Source organism: Chiloscyllium punctatum, chromosome 4 (assembly GCF_047496795.1).
Source record: "Chiloscyllium punctatum isolate Juve2018m chromosome 4, sChiPun1.3, whole genome shotgun sequence".
Classification (NCBI taxonomy): domain Eukaryota; kingdom Metazoa; phylum Chordata; class Chondrichthyes; order Orectolobiformes; family Hemiscylliidae; genus Chiloscyllium; species Chiloscyllium punctatum.
Genome location: NC_092742.1, coordinates 14,022,323 through 14,047,074, shown reverse-complemented (window position 1 = coordinate 14,047,074; position 24,752 = coordinate 14,022,323). Strand labels below are relative to the sequence as shown.

At 47.3% G+C, this 24,752-nt stretch overlaps 1 protein-coding gene across 6 annotated transcripts in view; it reads right to left on the bottom strand.

Moving 5' to 3' along the window:
• The window catches only part of LOC140476087 (centrosomal protein of 128 kDa-like), a 416,326-nt gene extending 392,321 nt beyond the window's left edge, over positions 1–24,005 (bottom strand). For all 6 annotated transcript variants that reach the window (XM_072568114.1, XM_072568117.1, XM_072568115.1 and 3 more), the window contains exon 1: positions 23,883–24,005. The gene's annotated coding sequence lies outside the window, so the exon portion shown is untranslated. The remainder of the gene's footprint in view (positions 1–23,882) is intronic.
• Positions 24,006–24,752: the final 747 nt, after the last annotated feature.

Here is a 24,752-nt window from a genome sequence, read left to right as displayed (position 1 = left end):
TAGCCAGTCTGGACTACATAGGACTCCAGACCTACAGCATTCTGGTTGACTTTTAACTGCCCTCTGGGATGAGTAATAAATGTTGGCCTAGCCAGCAACTCTTAAACAAAGAGACCACATTTGCATACAGTATTCAATGTTGTGAAAACAATACCTTGTATAAATGAACTACAGCATCCTCATATGCAACTTCTCTCACAATAAAAGATAGTATCCCATTAGCTTTCTTGATTATGCACTTGACTGAGAAAGCGTGTAGCCTTAAATGTGACACATTTGTTGCAGAGAACGCAGCAACGTGTTTGTTCAGAAGAGTTGGGGACATCTGCTCTTGGTGTCAATGGATCAGTGTAAATTAGGTGAGAACATTCGTTCACTTGTAGAATGAGTGGCAATACTTCCTTCTCACGCTGGACACTGGAGGCACACATATTTCACAGTAGGGTGTTGAATAACTAAATTGCTGGTTTTTAATCAAAGACTCTTAATAACACTCAAACTCAATAGAAAAAGAATTTGTAATTTAATAAGCTGAGTGGAATATGTATGTAATATAACAATCCTGATACATTTTCATGTATACCACACTGATCAGATTTGAATTTATGAAGCTCAGCTCCCTCATCTTGACTGCTCTGGGACGTGAATGTCTCAGTACCATTACAGGATGAAAATTGGAAGATGTTCATGCATGAGTGAGAGAGAAAATAGTAAATTACATTCACTGACTGAAGGGTTCAAGGGACAGACAGACAGAGACAGAGAGAGAGAGAGAGAGAGACACACGATGGAAGCTGATGGAAAGATTAACCCTTAATGGTCTGATTTGAGTGAACACACTGGCTTGTCATGAATTGAATGTTTGTAGGTTGTTCCCTGGAGCTCGAGATCAGGGAAGGTTATGAATTTAATTTGCGTTCTGGGAACCTAAGATGATTTTAAAAGAAAAAGCCATTTTGTAGGACAATGACACTGGACATCTTAGCTAAGCAAGATTACCTCATGAGCTTTCCACATAGTCCCTCGTTATGAGGGACTGTCAGTCTAAACTAATGGAAGGTTATCTAGCCATAGCAATCGGCCATTTGGGGCCTGGCTGGATCATGGGTTCCCACTTTGATGTGTGTGTAGCTTAGTTAGTCAAGCATATTCAGACCTGTCAATGAGTTTCTCTTCCTTTGCAAACTTTTACCATTGTATTGCTGCCGATCTGATTAAGGACATGTGGTGTTTTTGTAATTTTAAAACCGATTTCTGTGTAGAGATAACATATTTGCATCAATAAGGGGAGTAGTTTGAGAGCGTTCTTTGGAGCAAGAGCTGGTGCCGCTACTCTGCTAAAGGTTTTAGAAACTTAGCTCAAGTCTAGCTTGTAGGTGTCTATGTTATGGCGTAACATTGAATTGAATTGGAGTAAAAAGAAAGAAGCCATATCAGTGTGGAAAAATGTTGCTAAAGAAAAATGGGAAAAATCCATGCAATCATCATGGAGACAAAACTGTATTAAAAGGGGTATCAGTCCATTAACTGAGGAAGGATTTGAATTAGATTGGACAGAACTAAAACACAAATGTGAAGCACATGATTTAGAAACAGAATTGGAGTTCGCTAGAGAACAAATAGCAAAAAATAAAGAAGGCAGAGAACCACGACCTAATCTGAAATTTCAGGGACCCCAAAGGAAAAGGAAACTGGTAAATAACAATCAGACTGCAGCTGCAGCGCGCAGGACCAGACGGACAACAAGGACAATTCCGTATACCCCACATATCCCAAAGACCCATTATTAGAGGACAATGATTCCCCTGCAAGTGAAGAATTTGAATCAGATTTGGAGGAGGAGACCTTTTAATTTGTCCACCCCTCCTTTTCAGGTTCCCCAACCAAAGCAAACATGAAACAAAAGCACCTTAACCTCCCTTCCTATTCAGAGGACGAACATGCCAAGGCCCACATGCTTTTTATCTCAATTGCCTCTCCTGTCCAGCATAGAAGAATTCGGATGACCATGGTTACCATAATCCCATTGCCATCCACACTAGGAATCAACTCAGATTCAGACATGAAGGAAACCCTGCGAAGGGACCTTGGAATGCCACTGCCCCACCACAAATAAGTCATAGAGTCACAGAGCTGTATGGCATGGAAACCCGTCCATGCCGACCGGATATCCCAACCCAATCTAGTGCCACCTGCCAACATCCGGTCCATCTCCCTCCAAACCCTTCCTATTCATATACCCATCCAAATGCCTTTTAAATATTGCAATTGTACCAGGTACCAGCTTCCTCTGGCAGCTCACTTCACACACATAACACCCTCTGCTTGAAAAGGTTGCCCCTTAGGTCTCTTTTATATCTTTCCCCGCTCACCCTAAACCTATGTCCGCTAGCTCTGGACTCCCCAACCCCAGGGAAAAGACTTTGCCAATAATCCTATCCATGCCCCTCATAGTTTTGTAAACCTCTATAAGGTCACCCCTCAGCCTCCAATGCTCCAGGGAAATCAGCCCCAGCCTATTCAGCCTCTCCTTATTAGCTCAAATCCTCCAACCCTGGCAATATCCTTGTAGATCTTTTCTGAACCTGTTCAAGGTTCACAACATCTTTCCGATAGGAAGGAGACCAGAATTGCATGCAATATTCCAACAGTGGCCTAACCAATGTCCTGTACAGCCGCCACATGACCTCTCAACTCCTGTACTCAATACTCTGATCAATAAAGGAAAGCATACCAAACACCTTCTTCACTCACTTATCTACCTGCGACTCCACTTTCAAGGAGCTATGAATCTGCACTCCAAGGTCTCTTTGTTCAGCAACACTCCCTAGGACCTTACCATTAAGTGTAAAGTCCTGCTAGGATTTGCTTTCCCAAAATGCAGCACCTCACATTTATCTGAATTAAACTCCATCTGCTACTTCTCAGCCCATTATCCTGAAGACATTGATGAATTACAATCAAAGTTTAGGGACCTTAATGTTAGGCCTCGCACTCACCCTGATATGAAATGGTCAAGGTAAATTTCCCAACCAGAACAGTCCCTAACCCACTTGCCTAGAATCAGGGACAAAATCCATTTGTTAACCTTTACCAACCTTGGAAGCCTCATGAACTCTTTAATAAGGCTCCAGATTATGGAAAGAATCTCGAAGGATTCATTAATTATCTTAATAGGACTAGGACCATTTACAATGCGGCCTCCAAGACGAACTTAATCTCATAGAATGCACTCCTGAAAAATGGACTGAGTTCTTAGAACTTCGACAATGTAATAATCATACCCAACTCGTGCTTATGCACCCAGGTGAACCTTATTAACCAGATCGGATTATTACCTCCCTCTGTTAAGCAGTGCGCCATGCAATCAACATGTAAACCTCCCTCAAGCAAAGTAGCTGAGCATTTCCTCGTCTGCTTTAAGGACTGCTATGATGCTTACTCTGGTGACAGTCAGTACCCACAAGGATAATCGCCCCAATTTAATGCTTTTGTCTGACTGTCCTTCCTGACAAGTACAGAAAGCTATTAAAACCCATAATATGCACTGTCAAGGTGCCGATGTTGAACAATTCTGCTGAAAAGGATGTTACTTCTGGGAACTAAAGGACCCCGACAGTAAGGCCTCAACAATCAAGGTCAAGACCAAATTTACCCAAACTGCAGGAACTAGACCCATAACCAGAACTCCAAACAGACCTTCCCAACCACAAGGCCAGCGAGGCTATCGAATGGAACCCTCATACTGTCACCCAGTATGGCAAGACAATAGGGCTGGTACCGTATAGCAACAGCATTCCTATTGACCTGGAGGTCCTCCTATGTACCCTCCCCAACAGTCGATAATGTCCCTTAGTCGCTATACATACTCTTACTATTCCTCCCCACCTCTTCCACCCCCAAGAGCCCCCAAATGACCAGACATTTGCTTCATCTGTAATCAGCCAGGACATTGGTCCAAGAACTGCCCTTTCCCAAGGCAGCCCCCTGTTGATCACCAGAATGGAAGAAGTCAGCGATCTTCCGATTCCCCTCCCCCTCTGGCAGGGACCTCAGCAGTTTGCCCCTTTTACTGCACAGAACCATTTCCGAACCGGACTCCCTGATGTAGGTCACCATCCTCCCTTGAATCTTCCCATGGTTACCGCTAGCCCTGAGGATGAACCTATGCTGACCCTTAATGTTAATGGTCATGATATTGAATTCATGGCTGACATGGGAGCCACTGTGTCATCGCTTCACACTAATCTTATAAATGCCTTTGACTTTCAGATCTCAGGCGATGTTGAAGCCCTACAAGGATTTGATGGCTCCTCTAATTGTTTCACATATACTGTACCTCTAACAATGGTGTGGAAAAATTGCATTTTGCTCTCTTTTCGCTTTGATGTTACTGATAGGTTACGTATCCCTCTACTCACTAGAGATCTCCTCTGTCTTCTACCTTTGAGCCAGTTCTGTATCCAAGTGGCTAGTTCTCCTTGTATTCCATGAGATCTAACCTTGCTAACCAGTCTCCCATGGGGATCCTTGTCGAACGCCTTACTGATGTCCATATGGATCATGTCCACCACTCTGCTCTCTTCGATCCAGTTTGTTACTGCTTCAAAAAATTCAATCAAGTTTGTGAGGCATGATTTCCCACACACAAAGCCATGATGACTTTCCCTAATCAGTCCTTGCCTTTCCAAATACATGTAAATCCTGTCCCTCAGGATTCCCTCCAACAACTTGCCCACCACCAAGGTCAGGCTCACTGGTCGATAGTTCCCTGGCTTGTCCTTACCACCCTTCTTAAATAGTGGCACCACATTAGCCAACCTCCAGTCTTCCAGCACCTCACCTGTGACTATCGATGATACAAATATCTCAGCAAGAGGCCCAGCAATCACTTCCCTAGCTTCCCACAGAGTTCTAGGGTACACCTGATCAGGTCCTGGGATATATCCACTTTTATGCATTTCAAGACATCCAGCACTTCCTCCTCTGTAACATGGACATTTTTCAAGATGTCACCATCTATTTCCCTAAATTCTATACCTTCCATGTCCTTCTCCACAGTAAACACTGATGCAAAATACTCGTTTAGTATCTCCCCCATCTCCTGCGGTTTCACACAAAGGCCACCTTGCTAATCTTTGAGGGGCCCTATTCTCTCCCTCATTACCCTTTTTGTCCTTAATGCATTTGTAAAATCCCTTCGGATTCTCCTTAATTCTATTTGTCAAAGCTATCTCATGTCCTCTTTTTGCCCTCCTGTTTTCCCTCTTAAGTATACTCCTACTACCTTTATACTCTAAGGATTCATTTGATCTATCTTGTCTATACCTGATATATTAGATAGATTAGATTAGATTCCCTACAGTGTGGAAACAGGCCTTTCGGCCCAACCACTGGATTAGTGGTGCTGGAAGAGCACAGCAGTTCAGGCAGCATCCAACGAGCAGCAAAATCGACGTTTCGGGCAAAAGCCCTTCATCAGGAATTCCTGATGAAGGGCTTTTGCCCGAAACGTCGATTTCGCTGCTCGTTGGATGCTGCCTGAACTGCTGTGCTCTTCCAGCACCACTAATCCAGTATTTGGTTTTCAGCATCAGCAGTCATTGTTTTTACCTTTCGGCCCAACCAGTCCACACCGACCCTCCGAAAAGCAACCCACCAAGAGCCATCTCCCTCTGACTAATGCACCTAACACTATGGGCAATTTAGCATGGCCAATCCACCTGACATGTACATCTTTGGACTGTGGGAGGAAACCCATGCAGACACTAGGAGAATGTGCAAACTCCACACAGACAGTCAACTGAGGCTGGAATTGAACCAGGGTCCCTGGTGCTGTGAGGCTGCAGTGCTGACCACTGAGCCACCATGGCACCCCCAAAACAAGGGATGTAGACAGCACCAACTCAAGCTCCTGTCTAAAGTGACGAGAGTGAGATTAGAACCCACGTTTCCTTCTTTTTCTGAACCAAACATTTAATGACTTTAGTCATCCAGCATTCCCTACACCTACAAGCCTTGCCTTTCACCCTACCATGAATATACTGTCTCTGGACTCTCATTTCTGAAGGCTTCCCATTTTCCATCGGTCCCCTTACCTGCGAACATCTGTCCCCAATCAGCTTTTGAAAGTTCTTACCTAATCCCATCAAAATTGCCTTCTTCCAATTTAGAACTTCAACTTTTAGATCTGGTCTATCCTTTTCCATCACTATTTTAAAACTAATAGAATTATGGTCACTGGCCCCAAAGTGTCCCCCACTGACACCTCAGTCACCTGTCCTGCCTTATTTCTCAAGAGTAGGTCAAGTTTTGTACTTTCTCCAGTAGATACATCCACATACTGAATCAGAATATTTTCTCGTACACACTTAACAAATTCTTCTCCATCTAAACCCTTTACACTATGGCAGTCCCAGTCTATGTTTGGAAGTTAAAATCCCCATCATAACCACCCTATTTATCTTATAGATAACAGATTTCCTTACAAATCTGTTTCTCAATTTCCCTCTATTAGGGGGTCTATAATACAATCCCAATAAGGTGATCATCCTTTTCTTATTTCTCAGTTCAACCCAAATAACTTCTCTGGATGTATTTCTGAGAACATCTTCCCTGAGTATAGCTGTAGTGCTATCCTTTATCAAAAATGCCACTCCCCCTCCTCTCTAGCCTCCCTTTCTGTTCTTCCGGTAGCATTTGTATCCTGGAACAATAAGCTGCCAGTCCTGCCCATCCCTGAGCCAAATTTCTGTAATTGCTATAATATCCCAGTTCCATGCTCCTAACCATGCCCTGAGTTCATCTGCCTTCCCTGTTAGGCCTCTTGCATTGAAATAAATACAGTTTAATTTATCAGTCCTACTTTGTTCTCTGCTTTGTCCCTGCCTGCCCTGACTGTTTGACTTTTTTTTCTCAACTGTACCAGTCTCAGATTGATCTCTTTCCGCACTATTTCACTGTGTCCCACCTCCACCCACCCACAACCACCAACCACCTTAATAGTTTAAATCCTCCTGAGCAACTCGAGCAAGTCTCCCTGTCAGTATATTAGTCCCCTTCCAATTTAGGTGCAATCTGTCCTTCTTGTACAGGTCACTTCTACCCCAAAGAGATTCCAATAATCCAAAAATGTGAATCCTTCTCCCAAACACCAGCTCCTCAGCCATGCATTCATCTGCTTGATCCTCCTATCCCTATCCTCACCAGCTCCCAGCACCAGGAGTAATTCAGATATTACTACTCTCGAGGATCTCCTTTTTAAATTCCTGCCTAACTCTCTATATTCTTCCTTCAGAATCTCATTCTTTTGCCTTCCTATGTCATTGGTTCCAATGTGTACGATGACCTCCTGCTGGTCCCTCTCCCCCATGAGAACATTCTACTCCCTCTCTGAGACATCATTGATCCTGGCACCAGGGAGGCAAAACACCATTCTGATTTTTCGCTGCTGGCCACAGAAACGTCTGTCTGTACCTCAGACTAGAGAATCCCCTAACACAATTGACCTCTCGGAACCCGACATACCCCTCATTGCATTATAGCCAGTCGCAATACCAGAAACTTGGCTGTTCTTGCTACATTCCCCTGAAAATCCATCACATCCTACATTTTACAAAACAATATACTTATTTGAAATGGGGATAGCCACAGAAGACTCCTGCACTACCTGCCTACCTCTCTTACCTTTCCTGGAGTTAACCCATCTAAGTGACTGTATCTGCAACCTTCCTCCCTTCCTATAACTGCCATCCATCATACCCCCTTGCTCTTGTAAATTCCTCATTGCCCCTGTCACTCCAACCAATCCATTCAATCTAACAGGATTCGGAACCAGAGGCACTCGTTGCAGATATAATCCTTAGTAACATGTAAACTCTTCCTGAACTCCCACATCCAACAAGAGCATATCACTTGACTAAAGACCATTTTTGCTTCTTCCAATCTACAGACCCCAAAAAAAAGCACTGTCTTATTCCTCTACAAAACACTGCCCCAAGCTAACTTAATACTGACAGCTTATAAGTTTAATCAAGAGACATATCTCAATAAAAGATATACTCAAGAAAGAACCCATGATACTCACTACTGCAGACTTTCTGTAAGGCCACACTTTAAAATATTTACTTATCTGTGTCTGTGCTGTGATCTCTCAAAAACAGCTTCTTCCAAGATTATTGTGAATTTCACTGTTTGTTAATTTTCCCTGAAGCACTCTGATGTGCAGGGATACATGAATTCAAACATCAAAGGTTCTCTCTCTCTCTCTATCATGTGCTGCCTTTGTCTGTTCCTCTCCCTTTTAAAAGTGCTGTTGTTTTGACTTCATTTTTCTCCAAAGTTCCAAAACAATGCAACAGCATATAAAACGGTAATTGCTGCTCCTGGAATTCAAGGAAATCACCTTCAACTCCTAAAATACCTCAAAAAAAAAGGAGCTTTTTACAGTCAGAAGTTTTGCCCATCCTCCATCTTGGATTACCCTTGAATCACTTGAATTTCCTGCAGGCTCTACCCTAGTTCAATAGTCGGTGACCTCCTTCTTGCTAGCCCTGATGAATTTTCCAATCATACTGACTCCAAGGTTTGTGAAGGTTTGTAGCTCAGGTTGAGGTTTAAGGTGTAGGTTTGCTCGCTCGCTGACCCCCTCTCCCTCACAGCCCTACATACAGATGAAAAAAAACCACCATTTCGACTGGGACAACACATCTATCCTGGGATAGGCTAAGCAAAGACATGCCAGAGAATTCCTAGAGGCCTGGCTCTCCAACCACAACACCATAAACAAACACATAGATCTAGATACCATCTATCAACCCCTCAGAAAACGAACAGGAAATGACATCACCACAAACCCCAGGAACCCCATCCAGGAGAAAGATATAAATAGAAAGCAGGAGACAACAGCTTCGCTTCACTTGGAGGTCGCCACTGATGATGTTACCTAGCCAGGTAATGAAATGTCTGGATATCAAACCTACAGCTCAGCGAGCAAACCTACACCCTATACTGACTCCATCTGAGAATGTGTATAAGGTATAAGCAGGCAGGGAAAGAGTTAAGTTCTAAGTTCTGACTCAGATCAGATAAGAACTTACAGTTAACAATGGGGTGCTGGAAGCAAGGATAATGGGTTAACAAGGTGGAAAAGCATTCATTATGTGGAGCCATTTAACAAGATGAGGAAGCATTCAATATGTAACATCAGTTAACAAAGTGAAAAGTATCCATTGTATGATTCCAGTTAACAAGGTTAAGAACATTCATTGTATAACAGTAAAGGGCTTGGTCTCTGCTATTGATACTCGTTGATTGAAATGATCATCCAATTAATATATATGTTGCCTTATCTGGATGCTCGTCCCTATAAAATGATTATATAGTTTCTGATTCATCTTAACCTTAATGGAAGGTACAACATAGCCACATTGATGGAGATGGTTCAGTAAGGTAATGTGTCGTCTGTTTCCCCCGCCACCCCCCCCCCCAAACGGTCGAAGCAAAACGCTCAGACAACTTTCCATCCTTCTGGGCAACACAGTCACTCAGTGGTTAGCACTGCTGCCCACAGAACCAGGGACCCAGGTTCAATTCCTGCCTCAGGTGACTGTCTGTGTGGAGTTTGCACATTTTCCCCATGTCTGCATGGTTTCCTCCGGGTGCTTCGGTTTCCCACAGTCCAAAGATGTGCAGGTCAGGTGATTTGGCCATGCTTATTCCATCAATCCACCCTGTTCTGTCCAAAAAGCAGAGTTTGTTGTTCTCACTTGCTAAAGGGAAATCAGCTAATATCTACACTGACTCCCGCTATGCCTTTGGATGTGCCCATGATTTTGGTCAACTCTGACAACAGCATGGCTCTCTTACCTCATCAGGAACCCCTATCCTCAATGCTGCCTACGTTGCTAACCTGCTCCACGCTATTCATCTTCCCTCTCAATTGGCAATTATCAAATGTTCTGCCCACTCCTCCGATGCTCCTGATGTCACTAAAGGCAACCATGCTACTTACACGGCTGCTAAGAAGGCAGCTTTTGAACAAAGAGATACAGTCACTCAAACGACGAACAGGAAACGAAAGGAAGACTCTCCTTTTTCCTCTTCTGATACCCCGACCATGCCTGACCTAGCACAAATACAGGCCCATAAAGGGGGCGCTTCTGATGACAAAAAACAACCATGATGGATGAACCGCGATTGTTATATAGTTATACTGAGCGTTGGCTTACACAGGTAGGACAGACATGTCTGCCTGATTTGCTTTTGCCTATTCTAGTTGATTATGTTCATATGCATACGCATGTAGGTAAGGATGGAATGATGGACAGAATTCTCTAAACTTGGTGGAATTCCCACCTGCAAGAATAAACAAAACAAGCAGTTGCAAATTGCCTAATTTGTCAAAAGCATAATCCCAGGAAAGGAGTAAAGTGTCCATCAGGTGAAACTCCCTTGCCAATTGTACTTTTTGATACTATCCAGTTAGATTTTACAGAATTACCTAGATGCCATTATTACAAGTATTGCTTAGTGATTATTGATGTATTTAGTAGATGGATTAAAGCTTATCCCTGTAGACTGCACAGCAAAACCTACCTGTAAAATTCTACTAAGGGAAATCATACCCAGGTTAGGAATACCAATAACGGTCCCCACTTCCGTGCAGAGATAAACAACGAACTATGTAAGAGTCTGAATATGAATCAGAGATCCCATTCTGCCAACCGTCCCCAAACAATGGGAATTGTAGAAAGAGCCAATGGTACTTTAAAAGGCCAGCTAAGCAAGTTGGTCGAGGAAATGGGCCTTAATTGGCTGCAAGTACTCCCAATTGCCTTTCTTAATATGAGAACCATGATCCAGAAAAAGACAAGATTCTTGGCAGCTGAACTAGTATATGGAAAGCCCTTAGGACTCCCTGATCTGCACCATTAACTGCCCAACATCCTGTCATGGCAGAAGAGATGCACATGTACCTGATTAAGCTAACCAAAGCATTGCAGTCTTATCATCAACAAGTCAAAGAAGCCTATTGGCTACCAGGGAAGGAAGAAGAAAGAGCTCCAACATTTAAACACATCAATCCTGGTAACTACATATTATTGAAAAAGCTTTAATCAAAAAAACTGGGGCCTTCACTGGAATGGTCCTTATCAAGTTCTTCTGACAACTGAGACTGCAGTAAAAGTAGAAGGACGTTCAACATGGGTCTACAAAGGACATTGCAAGCTTGTGTCACCCCATCACCCTCGTATTAGTACGAGTGCAATCATCCGATGAAAACCCAACCCAAGTACATGTGCCCAGATGTAATCTGCCAATCTGTAATATCTCCGATGGGCAAAACCTCCAACGTGATTGCATGAACCTAATTTGTGTCAATGCTAATGAATCAAATGGAGAAGTGACTAAGGTGGTATAACAATGTCACAGGAATTACTTTTATCAAGCTAAACAATACTTTGGAGGATGCCACATGCTGAAAAAAATGAGACCATTAGATGCCCAATGATTCTTGCCCCTGCACCAACAACCACATCATCACCTACCACCATCACTATCACTGACATTGTTACTATCACTCATGACAAGACAACCCAATGACCACAAAACAGCAGAAATTAACAACACTCACTCTGCTAACCACTACCTGTTTTACTACCCCTATTGTGATTCTGACTACTACCCTTCATTGCGTGGGAACACGAACGTGTCCCACTTGTCACCCCGATGCCACTTGCATAAACAAAACCAACAACTTAGGTGCAGAATGCTAGTGTAATCACAGCTACAGTGCGAATGGCATTGGTGCTTCCAGATACTCCAATGACGATTGATGTATTATCTTCCCCACTGCTCCCCCTGAAGATAGGATTTGTCAGCTCCATGAAACTTGTACCAATACTGTTGAAAGCTATGAATGTAGCTGTCCAGCTGAAATTCATTTAAGCTATTCACATTGTACATCCGAACATCATTTTCAACATTAGTATCACCCTTACAACACATCTATGCCAGTTGTCATGAGATGACATGATTCCATAACTTCATCCACTCCATCAGCCGAAAACTGTTACTTTGAAATGTTTGTCTGTTTCCCTCCCAAAATGAACCATACAAATTGTGGTATTGAACACATAGTACTGAAATCGCAGAACCTTAAAGCATCTTTGGCTCTGAGACTGTCAACCAATACCTTATCAAAGGAACCTTTTCCTATCTGACCTACCGCTACTGGCAGAAATACCTTTACATGGCCTTTGCAATCAGTAGCTGCTGTAGTTAACAAGACAAGCTGGAAAGGTGAAGAAAGACAAAAATTATGCACCCTAATCTCCCTTCCATTGCCAATGGTTTCTTTATTCAAGCTAAACACCGTTATCCATGCATTGGCTGCTCACTCTTGCATCATTCTGATATACAATGTATGAATAAGACTCAGCCACCTATGCAACCCTTCACCTGTGATGACAAAACCCAGTCAGTAGAAGAAGTGTATCACTGTGTGAAGTGCACTAACAAACCTACAAGCTTCAATGTTAACGTTGTTCTACTGGTAGAATGGTGCATTGAAAGAACTTTCGGTATGCACAACATGGGGCAAGTGAAGCAAATACTGGATAAAAATGTTATAAAAGACACTGGTCGTACTCCTACTCTCCATCCGCTAATACACCTGGATAACCGAACTTTTGATAACACCCACTGTTTACAAGATTCAGCCCTCACTCTGAGTGGTCTCGTCATTCACTCACAGAAGTGCACCCTCGGAACTCCATTTAGCCTTCATGGGCTATGCAAAAACAAAGCCAACCCATATTTACCCAAAGACTGAAATGGACATTGTGCTTTAGTGCACACCTTACCACTTTTTACCCTCCACCATAAAATACCTAAGGTAGATGACGAATGGAAAGCCCACCAATATGTGAATTGCTATGGGACAAAAATAGAGGAAGAACAAAACGAGACTTGCTGACTTCTTCCATCAACAAACCTGGTGGTCTAGGTTGATGGGAGGCCTTATGCCTGGCTTGGGTGTTGAGATTACCCTAGATCAGATTGGTGACCTTGCATACAACATAGAGAAACTGGCCAACCAAACCACCCATGCATTGAAACTGATGAACAAAGAACTACAGGAAACCCGGATGACGACGCTTCAGAATCAACTAGTACCAGATTTCCTTCTTGTTGAAGAAGGAGGCAGTTGAACTATCATTGGCCCACAATGTTGCACCTACATAGATGACTTCTCTAAAGACATTGTATATGACACAAATGTCATCAACAAACGAGTCAAGAGGCAGGGAAGATACCTGCCCCACCATCGTCTGACTCATGTGGATGGATTCTGGATTAGTGGTGCTGGAAGAGCAGAGCAGTTCAGGCAGCATCCAAGGAGCAGCGAAATCGACGTTTCGGGCAAAAGCCCTTTATCAGGAAGGGCTTTTGCCCGAAACGTCGATTTTGCTGCTCCTTGGATGCTGCCTAAACTGCTGTGCTCTTCCAGCACCACTAATCCAGAATCTGGTTTCCAGCATCTGCAGTCATTGTTTTTACCTCATATGGATGGAGTCTACCTGCTGGCTATAGTCACTGTGCGGGTGGTTCATGCGGGATGCACTGATAATCCTTGGTCTCATCCTACGAACATACATTGTCAGCTGCTTATGCATGGAGTGGACCGTGCAATGCTTTTCACCTAAGTCAAATAAGAATCTTGCTAATTAACTTTGGTTCACTCCTGCACCTCCATGTTGGAACTTTTATGCCGAAATCAGATATCTTTCCGACTCTGCTCTCCGGACGACGACTCACCAGAAGTGGCACTCGACTTGTTGAAAATACAAATGGACTGAATGGACTAATTGTACTTGTATACGTTGTATTCTTACCATGAAATGATAAAAGGAGGGAACGAGAAAGCGTGTAGCCTTAGATGTGCCAAGGTTGGAGGATTTGAGCTACAGGGAGAGGCTGAACAGGCTGGGATGGTTTTCCCTGGAGCGTCAGAGACTGAGGGGTGACCTTATAGAGGTTTACAAAATTATGAGGGGCATGGATAGGGTAAATAGGCAAAGTCTTTTCCTTGGGGTCAGGGAGTCCAGAACTAGAGAGCATAGGTTTAGGGTGAGAGGGGAAAGATATAAAAGAGACCTAAGAGGCAATCTTTTCACGCAGAGGGTGGTACGTGTATGGAGCTGCCAGAGGATGTGGTGGAGGCTGGTACAATTGCAACATTTAAGAGGCAATTGGGAAGGGTATATGAATAGGAAGGGTTTGGAGGGATATGGGCCGTGTGCTGGCAGGTGGGACTAGATTAGATTGGACCGAAGGGTCTGTTTCCATGCTGTACATCTCTATGACTCTATGTGACGTATTTGCTGCAGAGAATGCGGGAAAGTGCTTGTTCAGAAGAATTGGGGACATCTGTCCTTAGTGTCAATGGATCAGTGTAAAGAAGGTGGCGTTATACATTATACATAACATTTGTTCACCTGTAGAATGTGTGGCAGTACTTCTTTCTCACGCTGGAGGCTAGAGGAATGCATATTTCACAGTAGGGTGTCAGGTAACTAAATTGCTGGTTTATACCAAAGATTCTGAACAAAATTCATACTCAGTAGGAAAAGAACTTGTAATTTAATAAACTGAGTGAAATATGCATGTATTAGAACAATCTTGGCACATTTTCATGTGTGCCACACTGATCAGATTTGAATTTATGAAGCTCAACTCCCTCAGCTTGGCTGCGCTAGGATGGCAGCACGGTGGCTCAGTGGTTAGCACTGCTGGCTCACAGCGCCAGAGACCCGGGTTCGATTCCCACCTCCCAACTGTCTCTGTTGTGTTTGCACATTCTCCCAGTGTCTGCGTGGGTTTCCTCCAGGTGCTCCGGTTTCCTCCCACAATCCAAAGATGTGCAGGTCAGGCAAATTGGCCATGCTAACTTGCCCATAGTGTGAAGGGTAAATATAGGGTAGGAGAATGGGTATGGGTGGGTTACTCTGAAGAGTGTCAGTGTGGACTTGTTGGGCCAAATGGCCTGTTTCCATCCTGTAGGGAATCTGATCTGTGAATGTCTCATTACCCTTACAGGCTAGGAAGTGTGTGTTGCTGGAAACGAAGAAGGGCTTATGCCCGAAACGTCAATTCTCCTGCTCCTTGGATGCTGCCCAACCTGCTGCACATTTTCAGCAACACATTTTTCAGCTAGGAAAAAACAAAGGCTGAAAGTTGGAAGATATTCATGTCTGAGTGAGAGAAAACATTCTTCTGTAAATTACATTCACTGACTGAAGGGTTTAAGGGACATAGAGGGAGAGAGATAGAAAGAGAGGATGTAAGCGGTGGAAAGTTTAACCCTTTATGGTCTGATATGGGTGAACACTAGCTTGTCATGAATGCTTGTACACTGTTCCCTGGAGCTCGAGATCCAGGAAGGTTATGAATGTAATTTACATTCTGGGAATTTAAGATGATTTTAAAAGAAAGAGCCATTACATAGGACAATGATACTGGCCATGTTAGCTAAACGAAGTTACCTCATGACCTTTCCACATAGTTTATTCTAGTCCATCATATTGATGTACTGTTAAAAGGGAAGGTTCTCTAGCCAAAACAATCAGCCAGTTGGGGCCTGGCTGGATCAAGGTTTCCCACTTTGACGTGTATGTAGCTTAGTTAGGCAGGTATACACAGACCTATCAATGAGTTTCTCTTCCTCTGCTAACTTTTGCCATTTTATTGCTGCTTATCTGGCATGTCATTTTTATAATTTCAACATCTATTTCTGTATAAAGACAGCTTGTTTGCAAGAATAAGGGGAGTAATCTGAGAGAGCTCTTCGGGGTCAGAGCTGGCACTGCTACTCTGCTAAAGGTTTTAGAACCTTAGCTCAAGCCTGGCTTGTAGGTATCTATGTTATAGCGTAACAGTGAATTGAATTTATTGTCACGTATACCGGGGCACAGTGAAAAGCTTTGTCTTGCGAGCAATACAGGTAGCAATACATTGATGCCATTGGTAAATAAAGGTAATAATTTAAACTAAACGGTAAGTGTTTTATATTCCAGATTACCACAGAGTACAACCTCCGGGACAAACCAAGAGACGCTACCAAGAGAGTCCATCAGGGAATCCCTGAGCTATCTCAAATAGGTACTTTACCACTATCAGCATATTAACTTTTTGCAATTCATGCACCTACACATCCAAATCCCTCTGCATCCTTCTCCGTTGTTCTCCATTTAAGTAATACTCTGTTTTCTGTTATTTATCCTGCCAATAGGAACTTCACTTTTTCCCCATTCAATCTGCCAGATTTTTGTCCAATTCAATATGTGAAGGATATATGAAGGATATGTGAACGGCAGCAGTTGTAAAGGTAGCTATCAAGAGTTTGGGCAGCATAGTTGGAAGAAAGCAAGGAAATAATCCTAAGCAAGTGCAGAGAATTACTCTGGGCTTACCTGGAGTATTCTTTATTATATTCTAATAATGTGCGAGAAAAATATTTTAAATCCTTTCTCCGATTGGTCATTTTGAGTTCACGTTGCCTTGTTATTTATTTCTATTTATTATTTCATGTTGCAAGCCGTTGTTACCAATTCCTAATGGATTTGCTAGGGGATTTCAGTCAAATATAAAACCACATTAGAGTAGGTTTGGAGTCACATGTAGGCCAGATAAGGCAAGATAGTAGATGACAATCAATAATACTAATGGCGGCCATGAAACTAGCTTTCAAATCCCTAATTAAATTTCACCAGCTGCCAAATTGGGATTTGAACCTGTGACTCCACAGCATTACGAGAAAGTGAGGACTGTAGATCAGAGTCGAGAAATGTGGTGCTAGAAAAGCTCAGCCGGTCAGGCAACATCCGAGGAACAGGAGAATCAACACTTCAAGCATAAGCCCTTCATCAGGAATCCTCAGATGCTGTCTGACCAGCTGTTCTTTTCCAGCACCACACTCTTCAACTCCAGAACATTAGTTTGGGCCACCGGATTACTTATCCAGTGACATTCTGTCTGTCTCACTCTCTTCGCTCCACCTCCTGCCCTCAGATTGGTGGCGATTAATGATTCTGTGAATTAATAAATAAAGTGCAGAAGCAGTTTCATTGTTCTGCTGTCTCTTAATAGTCTTGCAGATTCTTCTTTTTAGACAACAATCTAATTCCTTTTTGATCATGGAAAACAAATCTGCCTTCATTATTCTCTCAGTGTATTCTAGAGCCTAACCACTTGCTGTGTGTGAAAAGGTTTTTCCTGAAGTTATCACTGCCTCATTTGCTCATTACATTAAATTAATATCCATTAATCCTTTCACAAATTGGACAGTTTCTCCTCACATAAACTGTCTGGAACCCTCGTGATTTTGAATAGTTCTATCAAATCATCTTGCAGCCATCTCTGCTCTAAGAAAAACAGTCCATTTGCTACGGTGCACCATTTACAATTGTAGCCTCTTTTTAATGCTATCAATCCATATACAAATTTTGTTCTAACAAAATAAATCACTTCACATTTCACGACCTTGAAGCCACTTGTCAACCCATTCCACCAAACAATCCACGTGAGTTTGAAGTTCTACATTTATCATAGAGTCTTTCAGACAATAGACAATAGGTGAAGGAGTAGGCCATTCTGCCCTTCGAGCCTGCACCACCATTCAAAAGATCATGGCTGATCATCCTTAATCAGTATCCTGTTCCTGCCTTATCTCCATTACCCTTGATTCCACTATCCTCGAGAGCTCTATTCAAAACTTTCTTAAATGAATCCAGAGACTGGGCCTCCACTGCCCTCTGGGGTAGAGCATTCCACACAGCCACCACTCTCTGGGTGAAGAAGTTTCTCCTCAACTCTGTCCTAAAGGGTCTGCCCCGTATTTTTAAGCTGTGTCCTCTGGTTCGGCACATACCCATCAACGGAAACATGTTTCCTGCCTCCAGAGTGTCCAATCCTTTAATAATCTTATATGTCTCAATCAGATCCCCTCTCAGTCTTCTAAACTCAAGGGTATACAAGCCCAGTCTTTCAGCGTAAGGTAGTCCCGCCATTCCAGGAATTGACCTCGTGAACCTACGCAGCACTCCCTCAAGAGCCAGAATGTCTTTCCTCAAATTTGGAGACCAGAACTGCACACAATACTCCAGGTGTGGTCTCACCAGGGCCCTGTACAGCTGCAGAAGAACCTCTTTGCTTTTATACTCAATCCCTTTTGTTATGAAGACCAGCATGCTATTAGCCTTCTTCACTACCTGCTGTACCTGAATGCTTACCTTCATTGACTGGTGTACAAGAACACCCAGATCTCTTTGTACTGCCCCTTTGCCTAAATTGATTCCATTTAGGTAGTAATCTGCCTTCCTGGTCTTGCCACCAAAGTGGATAACCATACATTTATCTACATTTAACTGCATCTGCCATGCATCTGACCACTCACCTAACCTGTCCAGGTCACCCTGTAATCTCCTAACATCCTCCTCACATTTCACCCTGCCACCCAGCTTTGTATCATCAGCAAATTTGCTAACGTTATTACTAATACCATCTTCTATATCATTAATATATATAGTAAAAAGCTGCTGTCCCAGCACTGATCCCTGTGGTACCCCACTGGCCACTGCCTGCCATTCCGAAATGGAGCCATTTATCACTACTCTTTGTTTCCTGTCAGCTATCCAACTTTCAATCCAAGTTAGTACTTTGCCCCCAATACCATGCGCCCTAATTTTGCTCAATAACCTCCTATGTGGGACTTTATCAAAAGCTTTCTGAAAGTCCAGGTACACTACATCTACTGGATCTCCCTCGTCCATCTTCAGAGTTACATCCTCAAAAAATTCCAGAAGATTAGTCAAGCATGATTTCCCCTTTATACATCCATGCTGACTCTGACCTCTCCTGTTACTACTATCCAGATGTGTCGTAATTTCATCCTTTATTATAGACTCCAGCATCTTTCCCACCACTGAGATCAGACTAACTGGTCTATAATTTCCTGCTTTCTCTCTCGCACCTTTCTTAAAAAGTGGCACAACATTAGCCACCCTCCAATCCACAGGAACTGATCCTGAATCTATCGAACTCTGGAAAATAATCACCAACACATCCACGATTTCTCAAGCCACCTCCTTCAGTACCCTGGGATGTAGACCATCAGGCCCCGGGGACTTATCAACCTTCAGACCTAACAGTCTCTCCAACATGGAAACAGACTCTTTAGTCCAACCAGTCCATGCCAACTATAATCCCAAACTAAAGTAGCCCCACCTGCCTGCACTTGGGCCTTATCCTTCCAACATGTTATTCTTATACTTATCCAAATGTCTTTTTAAATGTTGTCACTGTGTCCACATCCACAACTTCCTCTAGAAATTCTTTTCGCATACCGACTACTCTGTATAAAAAAAAATTGTCCCTCATGTCTCTTTTTAAATCATTGTCCTCTCACATTCAAAATATGCCCCCTAGTTTTGAACACCCCCACCCTAGGAAAAAGACCTTTTCTATTCACCTTATCTGCGCCTGTCATGGTATTTTAAATCTCTATAAGGTCACCCCTCAACCTCCAGGGAAAAAATTCCCAGCCTCTCTGTGTCTTATCACCTTCGCACACAGGAAGCGCCAAACTCCGACCACCCTCTTGATGAAAAACAATTTTCTTACATCCCCTCTAAACATTCAGCCTCTTACTTTATATCTCTACCCCAGTTGTTGATTCCTCCAAGGGGAAACATTCCTTTGTGTCTATGTCCCTCCATGGTTTTATAAACCTCAATCATGTCTCCTCTGCTCCAGGTTAAACAACCTCCATCTGTCCAAAAATGAAACAAAGAACTATAGATGCTGGAAATCTAGAACAAAAACACAGAATGCTACAGAAACTTGCAGATGTTGGAAATCAGGAACAAAAACAGAGATTGCTGGAAAAACTCAGCAGGTCTGGTAACATCTGCAGAGAGAGAAACAGAATTAATGTATTGATATAATATATTAATGTAATGTATTAATGTATAGATCACTAGAATTAATCTAGTGATCTTTCTTCGCAACCTGAAAAGTTGAATCCGTACCTCCCTCCATAGTTGCTGCCAATCCTGCTGAGTTTCTCAAACAATTTCTGTTTGTTTTTGTCACTGTCAGTCCAATCTCCTTTTATGTTTGAAACTCTTATCTCTACACTCTAAAGCTTTATCAAAATCCCCTCTCAGCCTTCTTCCAAAGGAGGGCTGCTCAGGTCCTGAAGGGGGGTGTGAACCCACGACTTTGAGAGCCAGCCAGTTTAGTAATTCTGAGCTGCACAAGTTAGTTACTAAAGGCACTCAGAAGCTGCTTTTCTCCCTCTCTCCCCATCTCCCTCCCTCTCTCCCTGCCTCTCCCCCCTCTTCTCCTCTCTCTCCCTCTCCCCCCCTCCCCCTCTCCCTCTCCCTCCTCATCTCCCTCCCTCCTCTCCTCCTCAACCCCCTCCCTCTCCCTCCCTCCTCTCCTCCTCACCCCCCCCTTCCCCCCTCCTCTCCTCCTCACCCCCCCCTTCCCCCCTCCTCTCCTCCTCACCCCCCCCTTCCCCCCTCCTCTCCTCCTCACCCCCCCTTCCCCCCTCCTCACCCCCCCCTCTTCCCCCCTCCTCCCCTCCTCACCCCCCCCTCTTCCCCCCTCCTCCCCTCCTCACCCCCCCCTCTTCCCCCCTCCTCCCCTCCTCACCCCCCCCTCTTCCCCCCTCCTCTCCTCCTCACCCCCCCCTCTTCCCCCCTCCTCTCCTCCTCACCCCCCCCTCTTCCCCCCTCCTCTCCTCCTCACCCCCCCCTCTTCCCCCCTCCTCTCCTCCTCACCCCCCCCTCTTCCCCCCTCCTCTCCTCCTCACCCCCCCCTCTTCCCCCCTCCTCTCCTCCTCACCCCCCCCTCTTCCCCCCTCCTCTCCTCCTCACCCCCCCCTCTTCCCCCCTCCTCTCCTCCTCACCCCCCCCTCTTCCCCCCTCCTCTCCTCCTCACCCCCCCCTCTTCCCCCCTCCTCTCCTCCTCACCCCCCCCTCTTCCCCCCTCCTCTCCTCCTCACCCCCCCCTCTTCCCCCCTCCTCTCCTCCTCACCCCCCCCTCTTCCCCCCTCCTCTCCTCCTCACCCCCCCCCTCTTCCCCCCTCCTCTCCTCCTCACCCCCCCCTCCTCTCCTCCTCACCCCCCCCCTCTTCCCCCCTCCTCTCCTCCTCACCCCCCCCTTCCCCCCTCCTCTCCTCCTCACCCCCCCCTCTTCCCCCCTCCTCTCCTCCTCACCCCCCCCTTCCCCCTCCTCTCCTCCTCACCCCCCCCTCTTCCCCCCTCCTCTCCTCCTCACCCCCCCCTTCCCCCTCCTCTCCTCCTCACCCCCCTTTCCCCCCTCCTCTCCTCCTCACCCCCCCTTTCCCCCCTCCTCTCCTCCTCACCCCCCCTCTTCCCCCCCCCTCTTCCCCCCTCCTCTCCTCACCCCCCCCTCTTCCCCCCTCCTCTCCTCCTCACCCCCCCCACTTCCCCCCTCCTCTCCTCCTCACCCCCCCCCTCCTCCTCACCCCCCCCCCTTCCCCCCTCCTCTCCTCCTCACCCCCCCCTTCCCCCCCCCTCTTCCCCCCTCCTCTCCTCCCACCCCCCTCTCCTCCTCACCCCCCCCTTCCCCCCTCCTCTCCTCCTCACCCCCCCCCTCCCCCCCCCTCCTCACCCCCCCCTCCTCACCCCCCCCTCACCCCCCTCTTCCCCCCTCCTCACCCCCCCCCTCCCCCCCCCTCCTCACCCCCCCCTCACCCCCCTCTTCCCCCCTCCTCTCCTCCTCACCCCCCCCTCCTCCTCACCCCCCCTCCTCTCCTCCTCACCCCCCCCTTCCCCCCCCCTCTTCCCCCCTCCTCTCCTCCTCACCCCCCCCCTTCCCCCCCACTCTTCCCCCCTCCTCTCCTCCTCACCCCCCCCTCTTCCCCCCTCCTCTCCTCCTCACCCCCCCCTCTTCCCCCCTCCTCTCCTCCTCACCCCCCCCTCTTCCCCCCTCCTCTCCTCCTCACCCCCCCCTCTTCCCCCCTCCTCACCCCCCCTCTTCCCCCCTCCTCACCCCCCCCTTCCTCCCTCCTCTCCTCCTCACCCTCTCTCCATCTCCCCCCTCTTCCCCCCTCCTCTCCTCCTCACCCCCCCCTCTTCCCCCCTCCTCTCCTCCTCACCCCCCCCTCCTCTCCTCCTCACCCCCCCCTCTTCCCCCCTCCTCACCCCCCCTCTTTCCCCCCTCCTCACCCCCCCTCTTCGCCCCTCCTCTCCTCCTCATCCCCCCTCTTCCTCCCTCCTCTCCTCCTCACCCCCCCTCTTCCCCCCTCCTCTCCTCCTCACCCCCCCCTCTTCCCCCCTCCTCTCCTCCTCACCCCCCCCTTCCCCCCTCCTCTCCTCCTCACCCCCCCTTCCCCCCTCCTCTCCTCCTCACCCCCCCCTTCCCCCCTCCTCTCCTCCTCACCCCCCCCTTCCCCCCTCCTCTCCTCCTCACCCCCCCCTTCCCCCCTCCTCTCCTCCTCACCCCCCCTTCCCCCCTCCTCTCCTCCTCACCCCCCCTTCCCCCCTCCTCTCCTCCTCACCCCCCCCTTCCCCCCCCCTCTTCCCCCCTCCTCTCCTCCTCCTCCTCACCCCCCCCTTCCCCCCTCCTCTCCTCCTCACCCCCCCCTTCCCCCCCCCTCTTCCCCCCTCCTCTCCTCCTCACCCCCCCCTCTTCCCCCCTCCTCTCCTCCTCACCCCCCCCCCCTTCCCCCCTCCTCTCCTCCTCACCCCCCCCTCTTCCCCCCTCCTCTCCTCCTCACCCCCCCCTTCCCCCCCTCCTCTCCTCCTCACCCCCCCCTCCTCCTCACCCCCCCCTCTTCCCCCCTCCTCTCCTCCTTACCCCCCCCTCTTCCCCCTCCTCTCCTCCTCACCCCCTCTCTTCCCCCCTCCTCACCCCCCCCTTCCTCCCTCCTCTCCTCCTCACCCTCTCTCCATCTCCCTCCTCTTCCCCCCTCCTCTCCTCCTCACCCCCCCCTCTTCCCCCCTCCTCTCCTCCTCACCCCCCCTCTTCCCCCCTCCTCACCCCCCTCTTCCCCCCTCCTCTCCTCCTCATCCCCCCTCTTCCTCCCTCCTCTCCTCCTCACCCCCCCTCTTCCCCCCTCCTCTCCCCTCCCTCCCCCTCTCCCTCCCTCCTCTCCCCTCCCTCCTCTCCCCTCTCCCTCCTCTCCTCTCTCCCTCCTCTCCTCCCTCCTCTCCTCTCTCCTCTCCTCTCTCCCTCCTCCCTCCTCTCCTCTCCTCTCTCCTCTCTCCCCCCTCCTCTCCTCTCTCCCCTCTCCCTCTCCCCTCTCTCCTCTCTCCCCCCTCTCCCTCTCTCTCTCCCCCCTCTCCCTCTCCCCTCTCTCCTCTCTCCCCCCTCTCCCTCTCTCTCTCCCCCCTCTCCCTCTCCCCCCTCTCCCTCTCCCTCCCTCTCCCTCTCCCCCTCTCTCCTCTCTCCCCCCTCTCCCTCTCTCTCTCCCCCCTCTCCCTCTCCCTCTCCCCCTCTCCCCCCTCCCCCTCTCTCCCCTCTCCCCCTCCCTCTCCCCCTCTCTCCCCTCTCCCCCCTCCCCCTCTCTCCCCTCTCCCCCCTCCCCCTCTCTCCCCTCTCCCCCCTCCCCCTCTCTCCCCTCTCCCCCCTCCCCCTCTCTCCCCTCTCCCCTCTCCCCTCTCCCCTCTCCCCTCTCCCCCCTCCCCCCTCTCCCCTCTCCCCTCTCCCCCTCTCTCCCCTCTCCCCCCTCTCTCTCCCCCTCAATGCCCAGGCCTGGCTCAGCCCTGACAGGGGATGGTGTGAACCACAGCCCCTCTTCTCGATCAAAATGAAGGGTCAGGAGGGTACTCGTTATAAGAAGCTGTTACCTTTAACTCGCCACAAAGATCCATCCCGCTCTCATTGGCGATCCGTCCCGGGCCATCGGCAGCCGCCCTCAGTCCCTGGGAGGGGAGCTGAAGCGTCTATGGCAACTTGAAATGTCCGCCTTCGCCCCGGCTTGGACCTACCGCGCGGCACGCTGGGAGATGTAGTCCGTCCCCCCCCTAAACACTCCTTCCCGGGAACGGAGGGGTTAGGACAAGGAGACTACTATTCCCAGAAAGCACTGCGTGTCTGCCCAGCAGCGCCGCCCTACTGGTGTCTCGCTTTAATGCCTGTTCGGAAATTGCGCCAAACGTCCCGCCTCCTCTCCTCAGATCCTACAGAGGCGCCAGAGAGCAACTCCAGAGCGCTAAGCCTTAACCACCCACCCACCCACTCACTCACTCATTCACCCACATACATGGTCACCTCCTGCTTTTAATCTTTGTTCCCTTCTCAGTTAGAACTTGGAAGCACAATGTTATTTCTTTTAAAGTATAAAAATTATTCAAAATTGAGCAACAATTTTAATTTATTTTACACTTAATGTAGAGGTTTACAAAATCATGGTCTTTCCCCTGGGTTTAGGGTGAGAGAGGAAAAATAGAAAAGGGACCTAAGGGGTAAGTTTTTCACACAGAGAGTGGCACGTGTATGGAATGAGCTGCCAGAAGAAGTGGTGGAAGGGTTTAGAGGGATATGGGCCAAGTGCTGGCAAATGGGACTAGATTAGGTTAGGATATCTGGTCGACATGGACGGGTTGGATCGAAGCATCTGTTTCCGTGCTGTACATCTCTGTGACTCTAACATGCACAAGTTCTCACCCCACATTCCCCCTGGCCATGGTCCTACCAGACCATTGGACTCCTGTCTG